This window comes from Crocodylus porosus, unplaced genomic scaffold, assembly GCF_001723895.1.
Source record: "Crocodylus porosus isolate Cpor-Errol unplaced genomic scaffold, CroPor_comp1, whole genome shotgun sequence".
Taxonomy (NCBI): Eukaryota; Metazoa; Chordata; order Crocodylia; family Crocodylidae; genus Crocodylus; species Crocodylus porosus.
In genome coordinates, this window is record NW_017728943.1 from 125,922,653 (window position 1) to 125,946,396 (window position 23,744).

A 23,744-nucleotide genomic window follows, 5' to 3' on the forward strand; every position below is an offset into this window, starting at 1 on the left:
TTGCAGGCTCATGTTCATCTTGTGGTCAATGATGACCCCCAAGTCTCTTTCTTCTGTAGTGCTATCCAACGTAGCACTGCCGAGCCTATAAGGAAGCTGCAGGTTTTTCCATTTTAGGCCTTTAAGGCTACATAGGTAATCTTAAAAGATTCTGGACCTGATTTTTAATGGTATTTAAGCTGCTAAGAACATAGATGGGTACCCAGTGGATCCAACATCCCAGAAATCTGGACGGCTTTTTTTTGTTCCAAATGATAATGCAAATGTGAAATTTCCCAAGAAATGCAAGTGATTAATTTTTTTATAAGATCAAAATGTTTTGACTGTCTTCTTTATTATATTCTGCACTATGACATCAAAGTCGAAATGATGAAACAAGATATTTTGATCCTATCAAAGTTAAACAATTATTTTTCTACTTTATCCTAAAAAGGCAACAAAAAATGAACAAAATCCGATCCTCTATATATTCTTATTGCATTTTTCATTTTCATCAAATTATCATTTTTTCGCAGAAGAATTTTCAGTCAGATCTGGACCAGTTTTACTTACTTTCTTAAAATCTGGTCAAATCTTACTGCTTAATTTCAAAACAAAGGTGATAGATTTTATATTTTTTTACTTTGCTAAAAGACCACGTTGTATCTAGAAGTGCTTCTGTATGACTCCTTACCAGTGGTGTCAAGTCAGACATGGATGACTTTTCATGTCTGTGAGAATGTTTACAGTCAGATAGTCTCAGGAATAAAAATAAAGATTTTTCTGCCATGGGTGGCCTTTTAAATGTATATTTGGTTAATATAGCATTGTACATGCTTTGAGCTGTGAACCACAAGCTGCAGATTTAGCCAACAGAGAGGAAGGAATTTGTCTGCTGTACAGTAAAAGGAAGTATTTGCTGTGTTATTGTAGTACATGGCCTTTTGCCATCTTTGATAAAGTATTTAAGGGTTGTGCACCCAAAGTCTACTGCCCTCTTGACCCATCATCAATCACCCACTGTACAGTGAGGTTAGATGAAACAGTAGCTCAGTAGGAGATCCATTGTTTAAAACTTGCGCAACTGTTCTGAAAACGGAAACTGCAGACAAAGCAGCTTCTTGTGATGCACTGCATTATTCAGCGTTACAGTATGCTCTCTTTAACATATACCTTTTCTGGCTCTGAGCTGTGCCAGTGCAGACAGGCAGACGCATTAGGAAGTTGTGGAACTGAACTTTATTCTGTTCAACTTCACTCCCTGTGAGGCAAGGTAATTTCACCCCTCTACCTATGGATACAATTGTCATAATATTGCACCATAGACATATTTTTAGATTTAGTTCATATAGGGCGCATCTACATTATACACTATATTGCTGTATGGTGTGCTACAGCAATGTAGCAATCGTGGGTCTACGTGAAATCAAGTGAAATCTAACCATGCGCTGCATGCGTGGCACAGTAGCCACCTTTACTACACCTTGCTTTAGTACTTCCAAAAGGAAGTACTAAAGCACGGTGCTGTAGCAATGTCAGCATATGGTGATATGTAGATGCACCCATAGAATCCCTTTCAGATGGTTAAAACTACTTGAGGACTGCTTACGATACTGATTTGCCTACCATTTTTCTAGTTTATTGTAAACATTTCTTTTGCTCTAATGTTCACAGTGTAATCTTGAAGATCTCAGCAGCTCCAGTAAGAATGGCCAATATGCATTTTTATACTTGTGAACTGATACACAGGACTCATTTCACCAAACCACATTCACTTCCTAAATGGGAAAGTTTTGCTTCTTGCCTAAATACTTACCTATATAAAAGCTAAGGCATGAATTAACCTAGTGTGGTAAAACTGATGCTGGCCTCAATTTCAGAAGGCTTTTTGTTCTGCTGTTGTTTTGTATCTGGATTGGGAATGGGATTAATTTAAATTGAAATAAGAATGTCCATACAGGATGTTCCAGCTCTTCATTTATATTAGTTTAAAAATAATTAAGTTATATGGATGCAAATGGCTCATTTAGATAAGGTCGGGATACTCATTCTTAATCATTTTTAAAGGTAGAATCCAGGCCTCTAGGTACTTGGGGTTTCAGGTACTTAGGGTTCGACATTAGGGACATCAGCAGTGGAAGGAGAATGATTAGTTACAGAGTAACCCCACAGAGCACTATTCAAAATTGATAGCTGCAGTAGCCTCCTGTATATGGAGTACATAGGACAATTCCCTGCGGCAAACTCCATGTGGTGCAGGATGCAGCCTACTTGTCTCCAGATCTTCGATGTTCCATGCATATCTTGCCTCTCTCTGATCCCTACATACTGAACTGAAGGAAGCTTGCATAGATAAGGGATATATTTCCTGCCACATTTCTCCTGTTGACAGCTGCTGCAGGACTGGGGTCTTCTGTAGTTACAAAGAAGGCAGTGGATTTCCCCAGAATGAATGCATACCAGCAGAAAACCTGCAATGGTAAACCTATTAATGCTAGCCTAGTATTTTCATTACAAGTTACCAGTCTTAAAAATTTCCTATGTTGCCTCAGAATACCCTGCTCATCTTTATTTCTAAGCATGTTTAAGGCTTGATTCAGCAAAGGACTTCAGCATGTGACTAACTTAAAACATATGTTCAAATTAAGCAAATTCACTTCAACATGAAGACTCATGTCAGCCTGAACCTGGACCCTAGAAGTAAGAGTAAGCTTAGTGAAGGAGTTGCTAGGAGTAACAAACATTGCCCCCTTTATTTATGCCATCCCATACATGCATACAACACAGCACCACAGTTTTCATGCAGAAATTGCCAAGAAGATGGAAAAAACCATGCACAGTATATATCAGGTGTTAGTTGGAGAAAGAGAGAAAAGCTGCTGAATTTCTGTAGTGACAGCAGTAGTGTGGGGAAGAGAATTCAAGCTGGATACTTTGTTTATTGTCAGTAGAGCTGGGTTTATGAAATACCCATACATCTCTGTTGGTTGATCCTCTTTTTTCTTGCAAGTGGTTTCCACATACTTATTGCAGATTTTTATCTTTTGTAGTATGATTTTTCTCTGATTTATCCTCAATTCATATAAATGTTATCCCGTTGATTTTCTGGATGAAAGGAGTATTTTCTGGGTGTAAGACATGAACTAATATCAATATAAAATAGGCTTCATTTGTAACACCAGCAGTTCAGATAGTGTGTGATATTTTTACGCTGAAGTTGTCTGTCTCCTACTCAGGGATAGTTTGTGCAGGAGATTATTAAATCCATTGTCTGTTACCTACTCTGGTATTTTTTTCCATGGACAGAGAGAGGTAGTTAGTCATGTTAGTTTGAAGTCACGCAGAAGGCAGGGTAGAGGTGCACCTTATCGACCAACTCAGGACTGTCCAAGTGGCAGCTTGCAAGGGGTTACAATGCTGCCACGCCTAGCCTCCCACACATCTCTGCCCAACCCCTGGTCCTGTTGCTTCTGTGGCGGGGACCTCCAGGCTCTCATTCCCATCTCTGGCCTCTGCCTCTCTGCCACTCCTGGGGACAGGGCAGAGCCAGGCAGCAAGAGGGCATTGCATGCATGGCAGCAGGAGATCCCACAGGAAAGGGACTAGTTAGCTTGCACTGCGTGCAGCCAAGACAGGCTGTGCTGCCCACACAGTGGAGGGGAGCCAGATTGCTTGCACTACCCATGTAGTGGGGGAAAAGCTGGGCTGCCCAGCTGGGGGGGAATTCTAAGGGGGTGCGGCCCATGGGGCATGCATCTCTCACAGTGTCCAGAAGTCGGATACCTTGGACTAAGTGCATCAGAGATGCACAAACTTTTGCGAGCAACCGTAGGATATACTGATGCTCTGTTATATGACCATTCCTTAGAATCATTTTGGATTATTGAGTATGAAATCTAATCCCATTGACCAGAGGATGAATTCCAAACACCTGTCAACAGTGTTTTGATGAGGAATAGTGAATTCTGTATGATTCTACTGTACACTGCATGTAACATGTTTCAATCATTATATTTGCTCAGTTATTAGGTGGATACATTGGATTATATTACTTTATCCTGTGCTTCATTTCACAGTATTTTGAGTTTTGAATATACTGTACTATTCTATTCCTGTTTATAAATCTTTTAAGTCTGCACATTAAAAAAGTAATTAAATTGTCATTATAATTTATAGTATGCCTGAAGTCAATCACCTAATTAAACTGAAAGAGTAGAGAGGTAGTAGGTTCATAAGCATTTATTAAGTACTACAGTATTAATTATGCAGGGCTTTTGAACCAAGCAAAAGAGGAAAGGAATGGAAACACCAATCTAAAAAGGTTTTCCATTGCTGCCCTTCTCAATTTAATAATATGAGACCCCCACTAGTTAGTAATACAACACTAATGCTTTCTTTTGTTAATTTTTAATGAAATTATGATTGATTTTTTTATGAGTATCAGTCATAACCTTTTCCTGTAATATTTTTAAGAGAATAACATAGAACTTTTTGGGTGTCCATAAAAACATGAGGAGAACTAGAGAATACATTTTTTAAAACCTTGTTTTAGAGGAATAATAGAGTGTCATTGTCAGTCTGATTTCTCAGTCAAACCCATGTCATTCTCTTGAATACAGTGGAATTAATTTAGATATTTGCTGGGATGAATGTGAGATCAGAATTGTGCCTTATCAAGGGCTGAATGCAATCTTTGCACGTAAATATATGTGCATAAAAGACCAGTGACACAAAGCCACCTTTAACTTACTTTTTTTGGCAGGTTGGGGTAGTAAGAATATATGCAACCTGATGAACCACTTAGGTATGCTAGGATGAAAGGAATTTGGAGAGAACCTAAAATGATGATTTTTTTCCCCCTTTCATAATAGAAAATTTTAACAAGTGGAAAGAAAAAGTATTTTCGCCCTTTCTTTGTGGGGTTTTCCCATTTGTTTCTGGGGACCTATGTGGGTGGTGTTCATATCTAGGTTTTTTAACACAGTTCACTCCTTTACATCCATATGGTATATCATTGCCAAGAGAGTATGATCCTATACATGGAACTTCAGCTGTTTTAAAAGGACTAGTAAATTGTTTTAAAAGGACTAGGGAAATTGAGCACAGCTAATTATTGTTAAATATTGATAAGCTTGTAAAATCAGTTAAAACCAATTTGAAATGTTTCATCTGAATTCAGAGCTGGGATAAAGCTCTGCACTGAGGTTCCTGGGAGAGACATCCTTTGTAATTTTCAACAAACAGCTGCAGCAGTCCAAATTTCTCGCACGTGGGCTGAAACCGTCTTTTTGAGAGACTACTTCCGGGGATGAGGGGTCATTTTTAAAGCTAACAAATCTATATACAAATGTTAGAAGTCATAACTGCTAGTACTGCCATGGTCAGCTTGGCTGCAAAGTATTTGGAAATTGGGCTGCCCAAACAACAATTAATCTTAGAATATTATAAACAGGAACACATTGGCAGCATGTAAATTGTATCTGAACAGCAGCATCTTAAAGCTGGGCTTAATTTGCTTGAAAATTGCAGGTCCCGCTGCATAGCCCTCGCTCTGGAAAACTGTGGATTGTGGAATTTTTATTTTCATTTTTTTTTTATAGACTGCACAAAAATGACGGGTAGGAGGACCATTGCCAGTACTTAGATTCCTGTTGTACAAAGATGATTGAATACGTATTTATGAGAGAGAGAGAGAGAGCAAGCCACTAAGCGCTGCACTATTCTGTGTCACTTCTCAGCTGTATTGTTTTGATTTGGGGCACAGAGTATTATGCACAAAGGCTCCCATCCAGCAGTGGGCTTAGACATGGGTTTAATTATAAGCGCATGATTTCAGTGGTCTACTCACCTGCTTAAACACATGCTTAAGTGCTTTGCTGGACTGGGGCCTGTGATCCTGTTCTTTTAATTCAATTAAGTGAATAGGAGTTTGGCTACCGACCTCAATGGATGGAATAAGGGATTCCCTTTATAATAAGGGTGAACTTTTTACCTTATGTGGAATGGAGATTATTATTGACAGTGCTTGGCTTCAGTGCTTGTGATAGCCGTATTTCCTCACACACTTGTTCGCTTCAGGTTAGTATCAGGGCAGTATTACATAAGGAATGTAACTTGATGGCTGACTGAAAAAAATGGACTAACAGGTCTCAGATGACATAATACAAGTTAGGTTATATAATGCATTTTATGGTCAATAAGCCTGTCTTCTGAGCTGTGTATTGGAGGCTTAACGCTTGTCTGTTTGTATCAGACTTTACAGCTGTCTCTTTAATAAATAAATTGCTCATGCCATGCTATTGTAAAGCATGTTTTCAGCTACTTATGTTGGCAACATGCAGAGGCACAGTGGTTCTTCTTCTCTAGCTGATTGCTGAGGCAGCTCCATGAAAAACGAGGGAAAAAAATCGCCCTACCTTTTTATTGATTCTGAAACAAGTTGGGTAATATTATGTGACAGCTATTTGCCACAGCTGTGAAATCAGCCACTCAGGGATCCTCTCACAATTTCATCCTCAAAAAGAGAAAACAATTATTTCCTTCTGGCAGTACCTTCTTTCTTTGCCATTTAGTTACTTATATATATTAGTAGAAAAAATTGTCAGCTCTATTCTTAGGCACACAATTCATTTAAAATTACAAACTGGGTCAAGGAACTTGGTTTACAAAATGTATGTGTATACTTATTGTGGTGATTTAAAAAAAAAAGAATTTTTTGTATATAAAACAAATGTAATATTTTTACCATAGGACTGTGAAAACATATTCATATGCCATTCAAGTGTGATAGGTGTCTCATCTCATGGATGGAGAAATTGGGACACAAAAAGTCGAGCCAACATTTTCAAGCATGAGTGCTTACACTTAGACATATAATTCTATATTTTGGGTCATTTAGAAATCACTCAGAGCCAGGGAGTCTAACATAGATCTACAGTGGAGGCTGGCTTAGATGACCTCCTGAGGCTCCTTTCTGCCTTCCAGCCTATTTTATGTCTGTACCCCATTTAGTGCCTGAGCTATCACTAATCAGCACTGTATATAACATGTGCTTCAGCAGAACATCAGAACCAGGTCTAACTAGTTCTTGGGAGAGTTTTGTGTTCTGGTTTTAAGTTTTAACTAAAAGATTCAGTTCCCATATTTTATCTGCATTAGTGGTTTGCTTTGGAGAATAATCTGAGAGCATTGTGTGGGTTTGGTCTTCCAGAAAATGAGGCCACTTATTTGGGTGCCCAACTATAACTTCCTGGATTTGAAAGTCTTGGCCTTGTGACTTCCTGGTCAGTGGTAGCACTAGGATTAGAACTCAGCATCTGCTAACTTCAGCTGTCTGCGTTCAGCAAGGCCTTCTCTCTTGGAGTAAGACTTGAATGTTAGAAAAGAGAACAAATGACTTGTAGCACTCACATTAACTCCCTCCTGTCATCAGATATTTTCCACCCTCTTTTTATGAGGGCCTTGTGGATACTTCTACAGCAGGCGTGGCCAGCCTATGGCTTCGGAGCTACATGCAGCTCTTCAGAAGTTAATATGTGCTCTTGAATCTTTGAGCAAGCATGCGGTAACCAGCTTCCACCTTATGCCTTTGCAAAGATTCAAGGAGGCGCATATTAACTTCTGAAGAGCCGCATGTGGCTCCAGAGCTGCAGGTTGGCCACGCATGCACTACATGAGACATGACCTGTGCAGTAGCCTAATAGCACTGTGCAAGCCCAAACCCGCGCTAATACACCAGCATCTGTAAAAACCCATTTGCTGGTGCTACTGCGCAGTAGCGCCAGTTACTGCACATTGATTCAAGACTTGGTTATGCAAGTACTAAACTCAGTGTGCAGTAACTACAGTGCATTAACCCAACTCTTTAGGCTACACCTTAGTGTAAATACCCCACTCACTCTGCCTAGCCCCTCTGCCTTTCTTAACACCCCATGTCCCCACTCACAACTCCAGCCTGCCCTTCCTCCTCCCTGTCCCACTTACTTATGGCTGCCTGCACTGTCTGTCCCAGGGGAGCAGGTAGGGAAGAATTAACCTGCCTGCCTGGCCCTCACTACCACTTTTCCTATCTGGGCTGGTGCGGCCCTAAGAAGAGCAGGTAGCCAAAATTAAGGTGGGGGAGAACCCCAAGGGGCTGGGAGGAGCCCCTGGAGCAGGGAAGAACTGGGGGAGCCCCAGGGTGGCAAGGGGCCGGGGGGGGAGCCTGGAATGGGGGAAAGAGAGGGGGGTATTCTTATCTTTCCATCCTCCAGGGCCCTGTTGGCCTGAATGTGTGACTGCTCCAAACTTGAGCTAACACTAACACTCAGGAACGTTTGTGCAGCTCACAGTGTAATGTGTGACAAGGCCCTGAGTTACTTAAATAGCTTTTGAGTTCATCAAAGTAAAGTATAACATGTATGGATTTTATTTGCAAGCATGTGCATGAATTAATGACAGAAATAGCACTATAATTTTACTGGAAGAATCACTAGAGATTAAAAAAATCTGTTTTTTTCAAGTGAGATCTCTTATACAAAGTATCACATGACATCACACAGAAAAAAATCCCTATCATTACGGTTCTTAACTGTTATAACATCTGCGCTGTCGTCCAGGTGGCTTTGAATAAAATAGATCAGGGGTTCTCAAGCTCTGGTACGTATATCCCTGGGGGTACATAAGACATCTCTGGGGGTATGCAAGAGAAATTGTGTAATGGTGGATTTAATTTTCATAATAATAATAATTGGCATTGAAGGGGGTAAAATACAAAATGCATGCTGGTGGTGGCAGAAGGGCAGCTGGTAAATCTGGAAGGGGGTATTCAATAAGAAAAAGTTTGGGAACTTCTAGAATAGTTCAGTATGAAAGGAAAGATGATCTTGTAATTAATATGTAGGACTGAGAATCAGCAGCTCCACTTTCTCCTTTTGGTTTGACCAAAGACTTTCCCTGTGACTCTGATTAGGTCCCATACTTTCTCTGTACTTGGTTACTTATCTTTGATAGTATTCATCAACCTCCCTGGGATGTCATATTTGTTGATAGGTATGGGCATTAGATGAAACTCTTGTTAGATGTACACTGCAGTCACTTCCAGAATTGCAGCTTGTGTAGACATGCCCAAACTAGCTTCAAAGTAACTAGCTCAGATACTGCTAGCAGTGCAGTTGCAGCAACACAGATGTCATTAGAGACTTGGGGAAGTGTAGTGGCTTTTTCAGTGTACCAAAGAGCTAAAAAATTTAATTTTCAAGAGTGGTCAATGTGGGAAGGCCTTATTGGAGGACCAAAAAACAAATAAAAATTCTAGAAAATAACAGTACTCTGGAGAAAGAAAAATTGAAAGGAGGAATATTGTAAAGGGAACAGAGTTAAATTATTTTCCTGTGTCACTGAGGAGCAAAAAAAAGAACAGGTCTGAGATACAAAAAGGAACAGTTGTATGAAATATTGGAAAAAGGCTACATAAATTTTTAAGTCAATAGGGCAAACTGCCATGAAAAGTTGTGGAGTCAGTTAAGGCGGGACTGTGTATCTATTATAGATGATTTAGGGTGATGCATAGAGATTTCCTTCAGCCTGAATGCTCCTGTGAATCTGTATCCTTCTGTGAATCTCTTTCCAGATTGACTTTCTCTTCCAGCTGGCATGCGATTTTTATCCTTTTTAGGAAAATAGGGACCAAAATCATGAACTAAATACAAGATGAGGATGTTAAAAACAGAAATTCTATTAACAATAAGTTATATGCAACTGTTACAGCACACACAAACAGAAAGGCAGAGATTTACTTCAGAAATATGTTAGAAGAGAATGGTGTATTAGAATGCTTAATGTGACTAATCATTCCTAATACTTAATTACAAAAAATATTCCTACTAGCACTATTAGAATTAAAACAGCTCATAAACACAAAAGTAGTTTTAAAACACTGTGTTTGCCTCTGGCATTAAATCTCTTTCATAAAAATATTTTCATACCTAATTTTAGTTGTGCACCACATTCATGACATAAACAATTAGGAATGTATGTCTTTTACAAGTATACAAATTAAAACTCTTAGCCTATGAACTCTTACTACTGTGTATTATTCTAGCTATTCAAGGATATCCTTTACAGATCTGCAGATCAGTAGGGCAAGGCATATATATGGCCCTGATCCAACTGTTAATGCAATTTTGAATTTGACCTAAAGGAGACATGTTTTTGTCATTTATGGGCTTTTGCATGAAACATTTATTATATAAAAATATGTCCCATTTTTATGTAATTAACATTTTTTCCAGTAGGGATTCGCTTTTATAAAAGAAGCTTTATGTAAGATGAAAATAAACTACCCATAACTGAAAAAAATCATTTCTTCTTGGGTCAAATCCAGATTCCACTGATTTTTATGATAGTTGGATTGGACTTTACAATCATATTGCTGTAGTGACCTACAACCCACCACCAGGGACTTTGTCACTCCCTGGCAGGACTAATAACTCAAGGATAGAAAAAGCATTGGAACTTAGTTGCAGATACATATACCTGCAATTTATATCAAGCATTTCTTATGAATTTACAAAAGAAAAAGGAAATACATCAAAGCAGATACTTTTGAGTTCATTTGCTTATCTTCCGTTAGCCCAATTGGAAAATGATGTATCATTGGTCGGGTAAGACACAGCGGATAAGAAAGCCTGGAGAAGTAGCTCACTTGTAGGCCAGGTACATTAAAGCAAATGTGATGGCGCCTGTAAGTTTGGTGTGTCTATCATTGAATGATTTTGAAAGAATAGTAACATGTTTTCTTGGAATTTTGGCTTCTTATCTAGAATAGTCAAAAGTTTGGAACTGCGTGATAACACCGTGAGGATCACATACTCTTTTTTTTTCCCTGACTGATTTTTAGTATGTCTATCTTAACTTCTGTGATTAGAATCTGTTGCATCTGCCTGTGGAAGAAGAAATGAACTTGAGCTTTATGTCTTGTTCCTTCTAAGGAGGCAGAACAAGACATAAAGCTGGCTGTCCTCATCCTCCCCTCTACCCAGGTTCTTCTGCAGTTTGGAGAGAAGCAGGGTTTTCATGAGCTATGAAAAGTAGGGTCAGATTTGTGTGTTAGCATTGAAGAAATGATTTCCCTGCCAAATGCTGCTTAGTAGATCATTATCCTGTAGGGATAACCTGAATGAACTTCCTGGCACCCCTTAGTTTTTGTGTTTTCATTGCAGTGATGTGGAAATCAAATCTATCCATCCCAGATTTTCTATTCACATTGCTACTGCAACTCTTAGAAGCAGCTTTTTTTGAGCTAAGACATACCCAAGTAGGTCAGATGGCACTTTTACATCACAAGCTTGTGTATCGCAGGCATCTGTGGGTATGTTGTGCAATAGGGAACTTGCTGAAATCCATTTGTAAGATGATCCCAAATTCTACCCTGTCAGTATGTTCTCAGAACCCGCCTCCTCTTATACTAGACATAGCCCTTTGTTTGAGATTATTCCCCAGGCTGCTGATTAATTTTTTTTTCAGCGCTTCACAGTCTGCAGTGCTCTCAGTGATGATTGCATCAGGCCCATCAGTTGTTATTTCCAGGTCCTCAATTTTCTTCTCAGCCTCCTGCCGTTTTAATCCCAAACCTTCAAGCTTCCTGTCCATGGAAACCATAGTCGCCTGGACTAGATCCAAGCCAGAAATATCTACTGCATGCCTTGTAAAGAAATTAGATAATGCTTGGTGGGCAGGGAGCACAGCTTTAGACACTGCCAAACCAAAGGCAGGTAAACCCTTCGACAGGCTTCTAGCCACATCTGAACATGTTGCCAAATCCCTTGCTGCTCTTAATTTATTCAAGGGCATATTAAAGTCACTTCCTACTCTCTTATGAAAACCATTCTCATAGATGACAGCATTAAAATCTCAAACAGCTCAACTAATTGGGGACGAGAGACGATATGATAAGCTGCACGACTGGAAGATATTTTTGCTGCCCCACAAGGATGAGTTTTTTTCAGTGCTGTGCTGAATTTGGTTTGACTTTTTCTCATGTCTCTCTGATCTGGCATGCTTAGTTGGGTGTCTTCACTGAGATGCACTCACAGGAACATGTTCTCCTTCCCCTGTCTACGTGGAGGGGAGCCTGGGTCTGCAGAAAGTGACAGTTCCATCTTGGCGGTGTGCTTGCGCTTTCTCTTGGCTTCATGGAGTGTGCGCTCAGCGTGGGTTTTGCGTAGTTGGAGGGGTCAGGTCAGAGAGGGAGGTGAGCCAGCTGGGCTCCTCCTGTTTCCTTCTGCCCCTCTCCATATCCTTGGGAGAGCAGCAGTGTGAATAAATACCTCAAAGTACTATGGATTTTCTTTCAAGTAAAGTGCTGGATTTTTCCTTTTTAGGAAGCAGTTGCGGAGACATTGTGTAGTGACATTGCATACGGTATGATAGAACACAGTGGTTTTCAACTGGTTGTATGCAGACCCCTGGAAGTTCGCAGACTATTTCTAAAGAATCTGCAAAAGATGAATACAATCAATCAAAAGTATGCAAATACCCACGCTTGCAATTCAAAGGGAGCTGGACCTCCATCTGAAACGTTGTAGGGATTCATAAATGGAAAAAGGCTGAAAACCACTGGTATTGCATGTAAGAGCAAATGAGAACATAACATTAGCAGTGCTGGCAGAGGCCGATACCTGCTTCGCCTTCACTACTTTAAGGCCATGTCCTCTTAGCACTCATATGTCATAAAATTTGGGGTATAACATGTATGATCCCTGGTTGACCAGCAGACATTCCTACAGTAGTTATAGCCAAAAAATCAGATTTAACAGGATAGCGTGTTTCACTTTGTGGGAGATGAGCAGAAGAGCATGGACTAAGCTATCTCAGTGGCTTGCTGATGAAACTGTATCTGTACTAGGAGTACTTTGCTAGTATAGTATACCACCAGAGCTTTTCAAATGTATACCCCAAACATTTTACTTCATTTTGGCATCATTACTTTATTTTGCTTTGCTATCTCCCAAGTCCTAGACATTGCTTAACATTTAAAAACATAGTTTGGAAGTCATTTTTCAAGGCAAACCCATAGTTCATAAAATTTTTCAAATTGCAAATTTTCTATCAAATAGGCTGTCCCATGAGCACTGAGATGCCTTTGCTGTGTGAAATAGATGATTCAGATGGAATCAGTTTGTCTCTCTTGTTGACACTAAAACCCCCAACATCCCTGAAATGCCTGCAAGAGAAGATGAGTGCTGAAAATTGCCTGGATGGTTATCAACACTGGGCTCTGTTGGTTCAAGAGGAAAAGTGAATATCACAGTTAAAGACATCTCAGGGATAATAAACAGACAAGCCAGGTGACAAGGAGTAGCATATATGAAGTCATGAGTATCAAGGGGTTGGTTAATGTTTCATTCTGTAATTCCTTCCAGTTTAATTTTGTTGGCTTCATTTGTTCTTCTTAGTGCTATCATTAAATTCACCTTCTCTTTCTAAATAAGTGTTTGCTTCTTGTTATATGATCACATAGCTGCACTCTTCTCAAGCAGATTGGCATGTCACTGTGATGGCAGGTTCACAGGTGGAATCCTTAAATCAATAAATCATCTTAGTTATTGAGTGCATTAGATTTAAATTTTAAAATCCACAGCTGCAGTGGCCAAAATCTAATGTAATTTTTAGGGGATGCTAGAAAAAGAGCTTTGCATTGCAGTCACATAATATTGTCAGCAATACCTTTGGACTACCTCACCTTTTGGTCAGGTTTTGGCCCGAAAGTATTATGATGTTTCCTCTCAGTATGGAAATAAAATAAGAAGACAGAACAGCATAAGTACTGTAATAACAGATGGAAGATAAAAGCCCCTTCCACATTGTGTTTGAAAAAATGCTACCAACAATCATGTTAAAAATAGTTGATCTTCCCATTATTTTATTTCCTTACTAGTGTGAAAGACTTCCTTTTCATTTCTGAGAATCATGCTAGAAAAACTCTGGTAAGAACTGTTTTATCATAATCTGTATAACAGTGCTGTAATGGAAACCAAACTCCATCAAATTTCAAGACTCGTAACAGGAAGGGCAAGAGTCAAGTTACGGAAACTGTTATTTCAGGTAGAGGGAGCTTTTATGTTTTGGTCCTTTGAGTGAACCCTCACTAGCAACAACTGAACATATCTACTGCTCATTTGGGACCAGATTCTAGGCTGCTTTCCATGAATAAGATGTTATTTCACAAATAGCCTCACTGAAATCTGGGACAACTTGTGCAGTAAGACGCTACTGCACCAGACTTAAAGAGTATCAGAATCTGGCCCTTTTGTGTTACATTAGCATTTCACTGCTGCTTTGTTGAGAGAAATCATTTCTGCTGAGTAAGGAATTCTGACACAATCCTCAAGCTGTTTTGTACATTACCTGCGGGTAGCTCATAGCATGGCTTTTCTAGCACACTTCCTTTTGTGTTTTCTGCAGTGGGGAACAGCAAGAAGCCAAATCAACTACATTTAAAATATGGCTGTTCCTAGTTGTAGTTTGGATAGTACCTTTTTCCTTACTATCTGTTGCCTCCCTTATTTTTTCAGTCTGTCTTCTGACTTTCAGTTCTCTCATCTGTTTCAGTTTATTTCAATCTCAGGACTGGCTGGTCATTTCAGCATTATTGCTGTGCTAGTAGTTATAAGAAAAGCAGTTTGCTAAGTGATTATTTTTTCCACCGTGCCTTTGTGTTTTGTTTGTCTGGATTTGTGCTCTGTGTTGTGTCATCCTGGAAGATAAGATGCTTGTGCAATCCTTGGTTTTGCCGTAATTGTTTAATTCCTGCAAACATTTTTCTGGGATTGTGTTTATATAGCTCACAAGGCCTTTGGCACAGCAGTGAGCTGTAGCCCCCCTAAAGAGACAGGGTCAGATCCTGGCCCTCAAGCTAGTTCATGTTTTGGGTCATTTTGGCAACAGAACCTGGAAACTAGTGGATGCTGTCCCCTTGAGGAAGCTCCCTACATAGCCCCTTCCTTTGGGACAGCCAGGTGTAATTTAAGGTGGCCACAAGGCTTTTGTAATTTATTCCAAGGATTAGTATAGCTCATGGGATTGGGGGAAATACAGGGTATTTTAAGGACTCTTTTAAGCCATCTTGTACTCAACATGGCTTAGGGGAGTGTTCTAGCCTGTAGACTCTAAATTCCCACTGAGCTGTAGTAGTCTTGCCCTTGGAGAATCCGAATAAGATCCTATTCTTGCCTTCCTCATTAAGGCCAGAACCCATAAAAGTTGTGCCTGAGGCCCTGGTTTTGCAAAGTTTTCTAATTTAGAAACAGCACCGTGTCATATCCTTTAATTCTGTCACCTTTACTGGGACTCTTGCATGTTCTTAGTACCCTTGCTGATTAGAAATAGACTTGAGCATGTGCTTGAGTGTTTTTCTGGGTAGGAGCCTGAGTGAGGAAGGCAGGGTAGGACTTTTTGTCCAAGCACTTCTTTTCCTAGAACTTTCCCATTGACTTCTGTACAAAGAAGATTGAGCCCCGGACATGAAAAAGGGGAGTTCAGTTATTCCTGGTTATATGCAGGATATGCCAGTTATTTGCAGAGGGGAGGGGGGCAATGGGGTAGTATTGTATAAAGAGGTATTGCTTTCTCACCACAGCTAAATGTACCTAACGTTTATGGGCCAGGCATGGTCAGTTCAACACCATTTTGTGGGAAAAACACAGCATAACAATCCTGCTCCTTCTGCTTAAATACATACTATACTCAGGGGGCATGTCCATACTAGATGCTGACTGTGCAGTGGCCTGATACTACTGCACAGTAGCATCGCAGGTCAAAAACTGTGACAATAGTAGTAGTGTGCAATAGCATCACAAAACAGGCGTTCACCAGCAATATTATGCAGTGATTCAGTGTATTTAGTACTTGCATATACAACTACTAAAGAAATGTGTGGTAATCACTACAGAATAGCGTCTCATGTAGATGCAGCCAGGGTCACTTAAATGAGGCCATAAGCCCCTTATGCAGTGCTCCTCCAAGCTGTAACTAGGTCTAGGTGCCGTTCACAATTTTTGTCTGTATTGGTTTAGCAGACCTATATAGGTTCCTGTGCTCTCTGGGACAGTTGAGGCTTTAAAAGTATTGCTTGACAGCACTGAATAAAAGAATAACTCTATAGAGTATGAACCTGAATTCCAGGACAAACAAAAGCAAATGTAGTTTCTGAAACACTGCTTGATTAGCACCAGAATGTATTTTTTTACAAAGCTCAAAAATAAAATAAAAGCAGTTTTAAAGGGGTTGTTTAGTTATTTATTTATTTGCCAATTTATGTTTTTTTCTCTAATGGCACTTGCAACTCATTTTCATTTGTGTGAGTCAATAGAGATCACAGAAGATGTGGAATTGTTACAAAAATGGTTTGGTTAAGCAGAAGTTGAAGTTAGTTGTTGAGCCAAAGTGTGATTCAGGAGCTGAAAATATCTCTACGCTTCACGCATAAAACTCAAACACTGTGCTTTGGCAACGCCCCCTGGATTAGAAACGGAGTTTGAAGTCATCCCTCCTCCAGCATGCCATGTATGGATGAGGGCCCACGCTCATGACAAATTACTGATTTAACTGAACTCACAAAGAGAACCGTGACATCAGTGCAGAGGGATCATGCCTCAGCATTAAGGGCCTGCACCTCCACTACCTTTGTGCTATTGTGCCTATTTCTACCTGGTGAATGTGATGACAACAGGACTGTTTTACATTTCCTTTCCTAAGGTGCAGAAAGCAAAGCCAGGGAGCAGGAAGGCCTTCTATTTTATAATGGGTAAGAGCTTAGATTTTTCAGATAATAGCAAAAAACTTCAGCAAGACCCTAAATCCTTGGAATTCACAGATTTTTCCTCACTGACAGATTTTTATTATTCCCAGGCATCACACTTCCCTGCTGGTATTCTGCATCTCTGGCTGCTTGCCAATGTCTTGGGGCAAGTTAGCTTTTATTTGCAATTGAGATTGTCCAGTGCTACTGCCATGCTCTGCTGTGGGTTTGAACTCATATGGAAGGCCTGCAGGGATGATGTTTCCAGTGAGATAATTTTGACAACTCAAGTGATTGTCAGGGGCTTATAAAACACCTGCTACATTGCAGCCTACTTCATTGGCAGGCACAAGTATTTTTGCCTTGGTTTCTGCATAATACTAGTGACCCCTTTCTTTTTCTTTCTTCTCCCTGCGTATGTGTCATCAGCTAAAGATGCACAGCAGGGTAGTCATTCAGAGGAAGAATGGCACTTCACCATGTGGGCTCCTCTGGGTAATTACAGTTGGATTTACTAGGTGTGTTTTGAATCGCTTACAGCACAGACTTTACCTGGTATCCTAAAATGAGCTCTGCTAATACCTTGATAGATTAGTTTAGCCTGCCCACTTCAAGTGATTACCAGACGTACTTGCATCTTTTTGCCAGCTGCCTGTGCAAATGGCTATATTTCCTTGGCAACTGCATACTAGACGAGTGGGTTGAGCAACTTGTGTATGGACACAGTGTCAGCTGTCACATTGTCTATAAGCATCAAGTCTGGTTAGTGAGGGCATGAATCCCATCTGGCAGAGTCTAACTACTGTTTGCACTGAGGTTACAGGCCTGTACTTAGGGGGATGTGCTCTTACTAATTTAGCACTTGCGTAGAATAAAGAAAAAACCCCAGAAAGAACCTCCCTGCAGCCCTTAGCTTCTATGGTAGCATGAAAATGGTATACTAGTCGCATAGAAAAGGGCATACTGGGATATGGGTGACAGAGAGAATGTCTTGGGAATTTGGCATGTTATACACTACCCCAAAAGAATCCATCACAAATATTTTACTTCATGTTTCATTTTAATAAACTGAAATAACCTTTTATGCCCTTATATGAACAAGGATAAATCATTGGTGATGCTAAACATGGGACACTTGGAACAATATAATGTAAGTGGATATTCTGAGGTTATTTTTTTCTCCTGTTTAGAAACTTAGACAACCTAAGTGCCATAGCAACATTTACATTAATATAGCTCTTCTCTTTAAAAAAAAAATTGAGGAAGTTGACTTTTATAAAAAGCTATAAATATTCCTCACTGAGCAGAAATGTGAACAGGATAAATAATGAAATTTAAATTCTGGTTTAATAATCTATATTAAGAAGTTTGTCAGGTTATTCAGAATACTAATTTAAAACAATGCATGATTTTAACTTGGTCATGTCCTTATAACTTTGGAGACAGGTCAGTGTTTTAGCCCATTAGGTTTGGCACTATTTTCATAAGACAACAAAGCTCTGGAGTATCAAAAGCTGCCAAATTGTTTTGGACCTCTGAGAGCAAATGTAGCTATATGTGTGTACTTCACCTTGTCTAGACATAGATGAATCGCATGAACAGTGTTCCTTAAATACACACTGCTGAAGTTTAAGCAGTCCCCAAACTTGACTATCTCTCCTCATTTCCAGACCTCCTTATAGCCATCTAGAGGCTAGGTACAGATAGTCAAAAAGCCCAACGCTGAATTGTTTGAATCTTTGCAGGGTAGTCTAAGCTGTGTAGAGTGAACCAATAAGCAAGTGAGCAGACATTCACTTTTGATTCCAGAAATGCAGCCCCATGCCTGCAGTGGCCCAGGCCAGAACCCAGGGGGTGCTAGAGCATGCCTTCCTGCTGGACTGGAGTAGACAGCTTGAGCCAAGGCTAGCACACCCATCCTGGGGGTGGGGCGGGGAGTTGTGGGGGAAGTGCAAAGCGTCATGAGGTGCTGGGGGACTGTGAGTTAACTTGAAACTGGAGGCTTCTAACAGCAGCCCTTTGAGAGCTGTTTCTCCTGTGCTCTTTCTGGCAGTTAAATGGAGTGCAATTAGTTACAAAATAGATAGTTATATTTTCTCTGCAGTTAACCAGAGTAAAGTTAAGTTACAAAGTAAACAGAGGGGCTTAGCTAAACTAGGCACTTAAGTACTTCATACATTTAAATTATACACAGATAACCAGAGCTTGTTGTAACATAAGGAAGGCTACACCAGTGCTTGTAAACCTTTTTAGACTCTAGGAACCCCTTGTTCGACTAAAGACGCCCTTCAAAAATGCCAGCTCTTAGTTTTCACTCATGTTTTGACTATGCTCACTTCTTCTGTTGCGGAGAATTCAAAAAGACCACAAGAGGTCAGAACGTATTTGACACTATGAATTCCTATTTGAAATTTCTGGGTTTATCTTGTGAATCATGAATAGGTATTTGTACACCTAAGAGTGCTAATATTGCGTAGCACTCCATGACACCCTTAAAAGGACCTCATGCCACCCAAAGGACTGTACACTGAAGCTGGCATTGTGTCATAGAATTAAGTTATTCACTCATCCGGTGTACAGATAAATGGAGTACGCTGTATTTATTGTACAGGCATCAAAAGAACCCAGTTAGAATGTAGTAGGTCCCTTGCTGTCTTGCAAACCTGGTTGACAAATTCCAGAAGAGCATTACAGTTCAGCTTACACTAGAAATTGGATGCAGGTTTACAACGAAGTTAGGAGAAACTGGATTTTAGGTTGCTGTACTTGTAAGATAGGCAGCAGGGCTGTTGAGCACTGTAATGTGTAACTCCAGTTTTCCATGTTGCTAGGAACAGGGTATATTCCCACTCTCTCACTATGCTTAATGTAGAGATGGACAGCTGAAGAGATTATACAAAACAGTGTTGCAGCTCTTGTTGGTCTATCAAGGGAATTCATCTCTAAAATGAGATATTACTATGATGCCAAAGTCCCTGATATGTCTGCAGTTGGCACTTGATGTGCAGTTTTATCATATAGAAAATAAAGGGTGGAATTGCCACGGGGTAACCTAATGGAAAAACAGTTTCTTGGACACAGATGATAACAGTTATTACCAGAGGGCTTCTGTATGCATGTTTCCAGGCGCTGTCTAAAGACTAATCCTTCTGTTTATGAGATACAAAGTTCAAATTGAAAAAAGATTTTCAAGCTATAAGCCATGCTTTTCCTTGTTCCTCCTGCAGTATTAAAGTTCTGATGAGTTTGGAGGTTTGTTTAATCTTAGCATTCGAGCTGGTGAACAACAGCAATAGATTAGAACAAAAACTGTTGAGTAAACATGACCAAATATTAGCAAATTTTCAGATATTATTTTTGCATTGCTCTGTGTGTTCACTGGACAGTTCTTAGAGGACTGATACAGCCACTCTTATTTAATCTTCCTGCCAGAGAACCAATAATTTCTCAAGTTTTTAAATCTTCTTTTAGCAATGCAAGAGATAAAAACAAATGAAAAGTGTCTGCTTTTAGTATTATGATAGTACCTTTGGGAGCCTTAATTGGGCAGTAAAATTCTGCTTGATGATACATGCATTGTCTGTGGTTATTACAAGCATTAAATGCTGGCTATTTCCTTATAGCATGTAGCATGCTTTAACTCTGATGTTGTTTTGAAATGCTATTAAGGAAGTTTAGTAAGACCACACAGCCCAACTCTTGCAGTCCTTATTTACTCCAGGCTTTCATTTAATGGGCTTTTTGCCCAATTAAGGAGAGCAAAATTAAACTCTCTGAAGTATGGGTTAAGAATCAAATCCAACTCTCACTGAAGTGAAATGGAGACTTTTGCCAGTTGGATTAGATTCTAAATTCTCCTGAGCTGTACAAATGCAACTTACTGAACTGGTGTGAGAGCACGTGTGTCAAGAGATACATTTGAAATCAGTGAGTGCAGATTATGGAGTTCTTTAGAGACTCCAACTTGTATGCTCCCTTTGCAGCTGTTGCACAGCAGTTTGCTTTTTTATCATAAATAATATCTTTCACGTACCAGCCTTTATTATTATTATCATCATTTAGAGTAACTCCCCTTTACTAATGCCAAAGCTGTGTAAAGGGGGATTTGTATAAATGAGAATAAATGCTTTTGTATTGGGAATTTAAGAAATGGATTTATGATGCACATTAATTAAAGCCAACTCTTGCCAGTACAGGCAGCCCTCAGACTTGCGAGACAATTGGTTCCTGAAAACAACATCTTAAGTTGAAATGTTGTAACTCGGAACCGATTTTCCCATAGGAAGCAATGTCATAAATGGGGGATTGGTTCCTGAACCAAGGCCCAATACCCTATTTTCACCAAAAATAACCCAGAATTTTGTACTCAGTCAATTATAGATGAGTAATATAGCTACATTAATGTATTTATATCATAAATAGCAATCATATTGATTTGGAAGGACTTCTTTGAGGAGGCTTTGCTGGACTTTTTGAAGGGCTCTTGGCTGGAGTCTTCTCAGGAGTCCTGGCTGTAGGTTTTTCTGGAGTCTTGTCTGGTTTCTTAAAGAAAGTGTCCAAGGAAGTTTGGACAGATGTTCTCCAGGGAGATGGGTGATGCAGCAGACTTGTTCGCTGGCGTGGCTTGGAATCAGATCAAGCGTTCTAAAGTCAAAACTGACATCATAAAGTTGAAACAGGGTGTCAATTTATACATGTCGTAAGTGCAAAACGTTGTAACTCAAAACATTGCAAGTGGAGGACTGCCTGTATAGCTGGTGTGAACAAAGGCACTTAGCCTCATTTTCACAGAATAAAAGGGCTAATAAGGGGGACTGGAATTTGCCTTACCATCTCATGGGAAGACACATTCCACATACTAGAAACATTAGTTTTTACTGAAGGAGGGTCTTATTGGGAGCCAGGTTTCTTTCTTCTTCTTTTTTTCTTTTTCTTTTTTTTTTTAACTTTCCTCTTGAAGCTGAAGAGAGTTCTGCCCTTTCACTTCAGTATTGCCAGGATTTCTCCTACAAAGATTGTGTTCAAAGCCTCAGAAGTGGCTCTCTGACTCTATATCCCACTTTATTTCCTAGCAAGTTATATCACTGATGTGATCTAGCGTATAGGTCTGGTGCCAGAACATATTATGCTCAGATGCCTGTACAGATCGCTGATGACATTACTGTGTAGTAACACATAATTTGCCTGTTTGTTTTCCTGGTCAATAGCAAACTTTAAAGAAAAAAAACATGAGCACATACCTCTTTACCAAAATGTTCTAAGCTTTTGTACTTCTGTTCAACTTCACTTGTATCCTGCTAGCAGTGATGACCCTGCCCATACCCCACCTCTTCATGGCTGGGTATTGCACTGCACATACAATATGGCAAAGCATGTCAATGCACATCTCAGTGCATTTCAGTGTCCATGGAAATGACTGGGAATTGCATCATGGACTTTGCCATTCTTCTCCAAGGTCTCACCAAGCAGTTCTTCTATGGGACCTGAGCGGCCAAGCACATTTGGAACATATTGTCTCGAAGGCAGCATTTCTGTAACAAAAAGGAAGGCAGTTTTAATCTGTGCTATTGCATGCATGCATGTTAGTTGTAGTTCTCAAGCTCCTGTAAGTTACCAGGGTATCCTGGCTGAAGGCAATCTCATTGTATTCACATGGGGCTCCTCAGGTACAGGGGCAGAATGTGAATTTTGTGAACTCAACTCAGGACTTGCTTTCTTGCAGCGGTCCTATTCATGGAGCCCAAGCAAGAGAAATAGCTGGAAAGCAGTAAAAACTTGTGTTTTGTTCCTAAAGTCAGCAGATCCACCTCCACAAGGAGCAGATCTGTTAAGAAGGTGACATCTTAAAGCTATTTTTTGGAGAGTAACCACATGTAGAGTATGTGTTGAGTTTGCAAGTTAAAGAATTGTTTGTGGAAATTCCCAGCATAGGTGGATAACTCTCTGGAGACAGCTGATGTAATGTAAAAAAAAAAAGAAGAAGAATTTAAAAAATGAAGCCATGTTTAAAGCACAGGAAGACTGCCAAGCAAAGCAGTCAAAAGCAGAGGCCTTCTCTCTTCATTTACATTTCTGTTGCTTCAAAACAGCTCAGGAGGGTTTGAAAGCTAAAAAAAAAAACACCCAAAAAACCCCAAAAACCCTTCTTTAAATAGCTTTCCTGTTGCTGAATTTGGAATCAAATGTTCAGAGGCAGGCACCCCCCGAAGCTTCAAGTTCTAAGTGCATGCCTGCTAATGATGAACTAGCATGTTCAGTACCCACACATGCACTATCTTAACTGTGGCTGATTTTGAATTTGTAAATGCATTTTTTTATGTACCCCTTGGCTCCATATACTGCAAGTTTTCAGTTCTGAAGAAATTTTACCTGAATATTGTAGCCCAGTGCAAGTTGTAAACCCTGCCAGAAAACTAATAGCTTTTGCCACATTGTTCATAAGGGGAGGGGGGTGGGGAAGAAAAGGCACAACTCACTCATGTTCTTACACTTATTTATTCATTCAGCATCATAATGCCAATTATCTTCTGAAATAAAACAGGTGGCTGGCTTTTTACCATCATTTTTATATATTTTTTTCCAATTTGTTTTCCAAATAGGTGGAAAGGAATGTGAACAGCCATACATACGGAAGTAGTCAACCAGATTGCCTTGATTGGAACCATTGTTCACCCACACTTTCAACATCAGCAACAAGGTAAGAGAACAATAAAAGAATGTGCTTTGATTTAACCGAGGCCACTGGGCCTATATTTACAAACTGGGTGAACATTTCTCATTAGTTCATAATTTGATCAATTTTAATACCGAGCAGCTGCATCTACAGGAGATGCTGACCACGCAGTTGATCAGATTAGGCACTAATGAGATCTTTGTGAATATCTTGTTACTTCCAGTGTGGTATTTATGCTTCTGATAGTTAAGGAACCCCAAAGTACACCTTTGTATGTGTATATCTACATTGCATTTACAGAAATCATTCCAG

The 23,744-nt window shown here is 39.8% G+C and overlaps 1 protein-coding gene across 2 annotated transcripts in view; it reads left to right on the top strand.

Moving 5' to 3' along the window:
- The window catches only part of HIVEP2 (human immunodeficiency virus type I enhancer binding protein 2), a 122,854-nt gene that overhangs the window by 18,405 nt on the left and 80,705 nt on the right, over window positions 1-23,744 (top strand). For both annotated transcript variants that reach the window (XM_019550154.1, XM_019550155.1), the window contains exon 2: window positions 23,359-23,456. The gene's annotated coding sequence lies outside the window, so the exon portion shown is untranslated. The remainder of the gene's footprint in view (window positions 1-23,358; window positions 23,457-23,744) is intronic.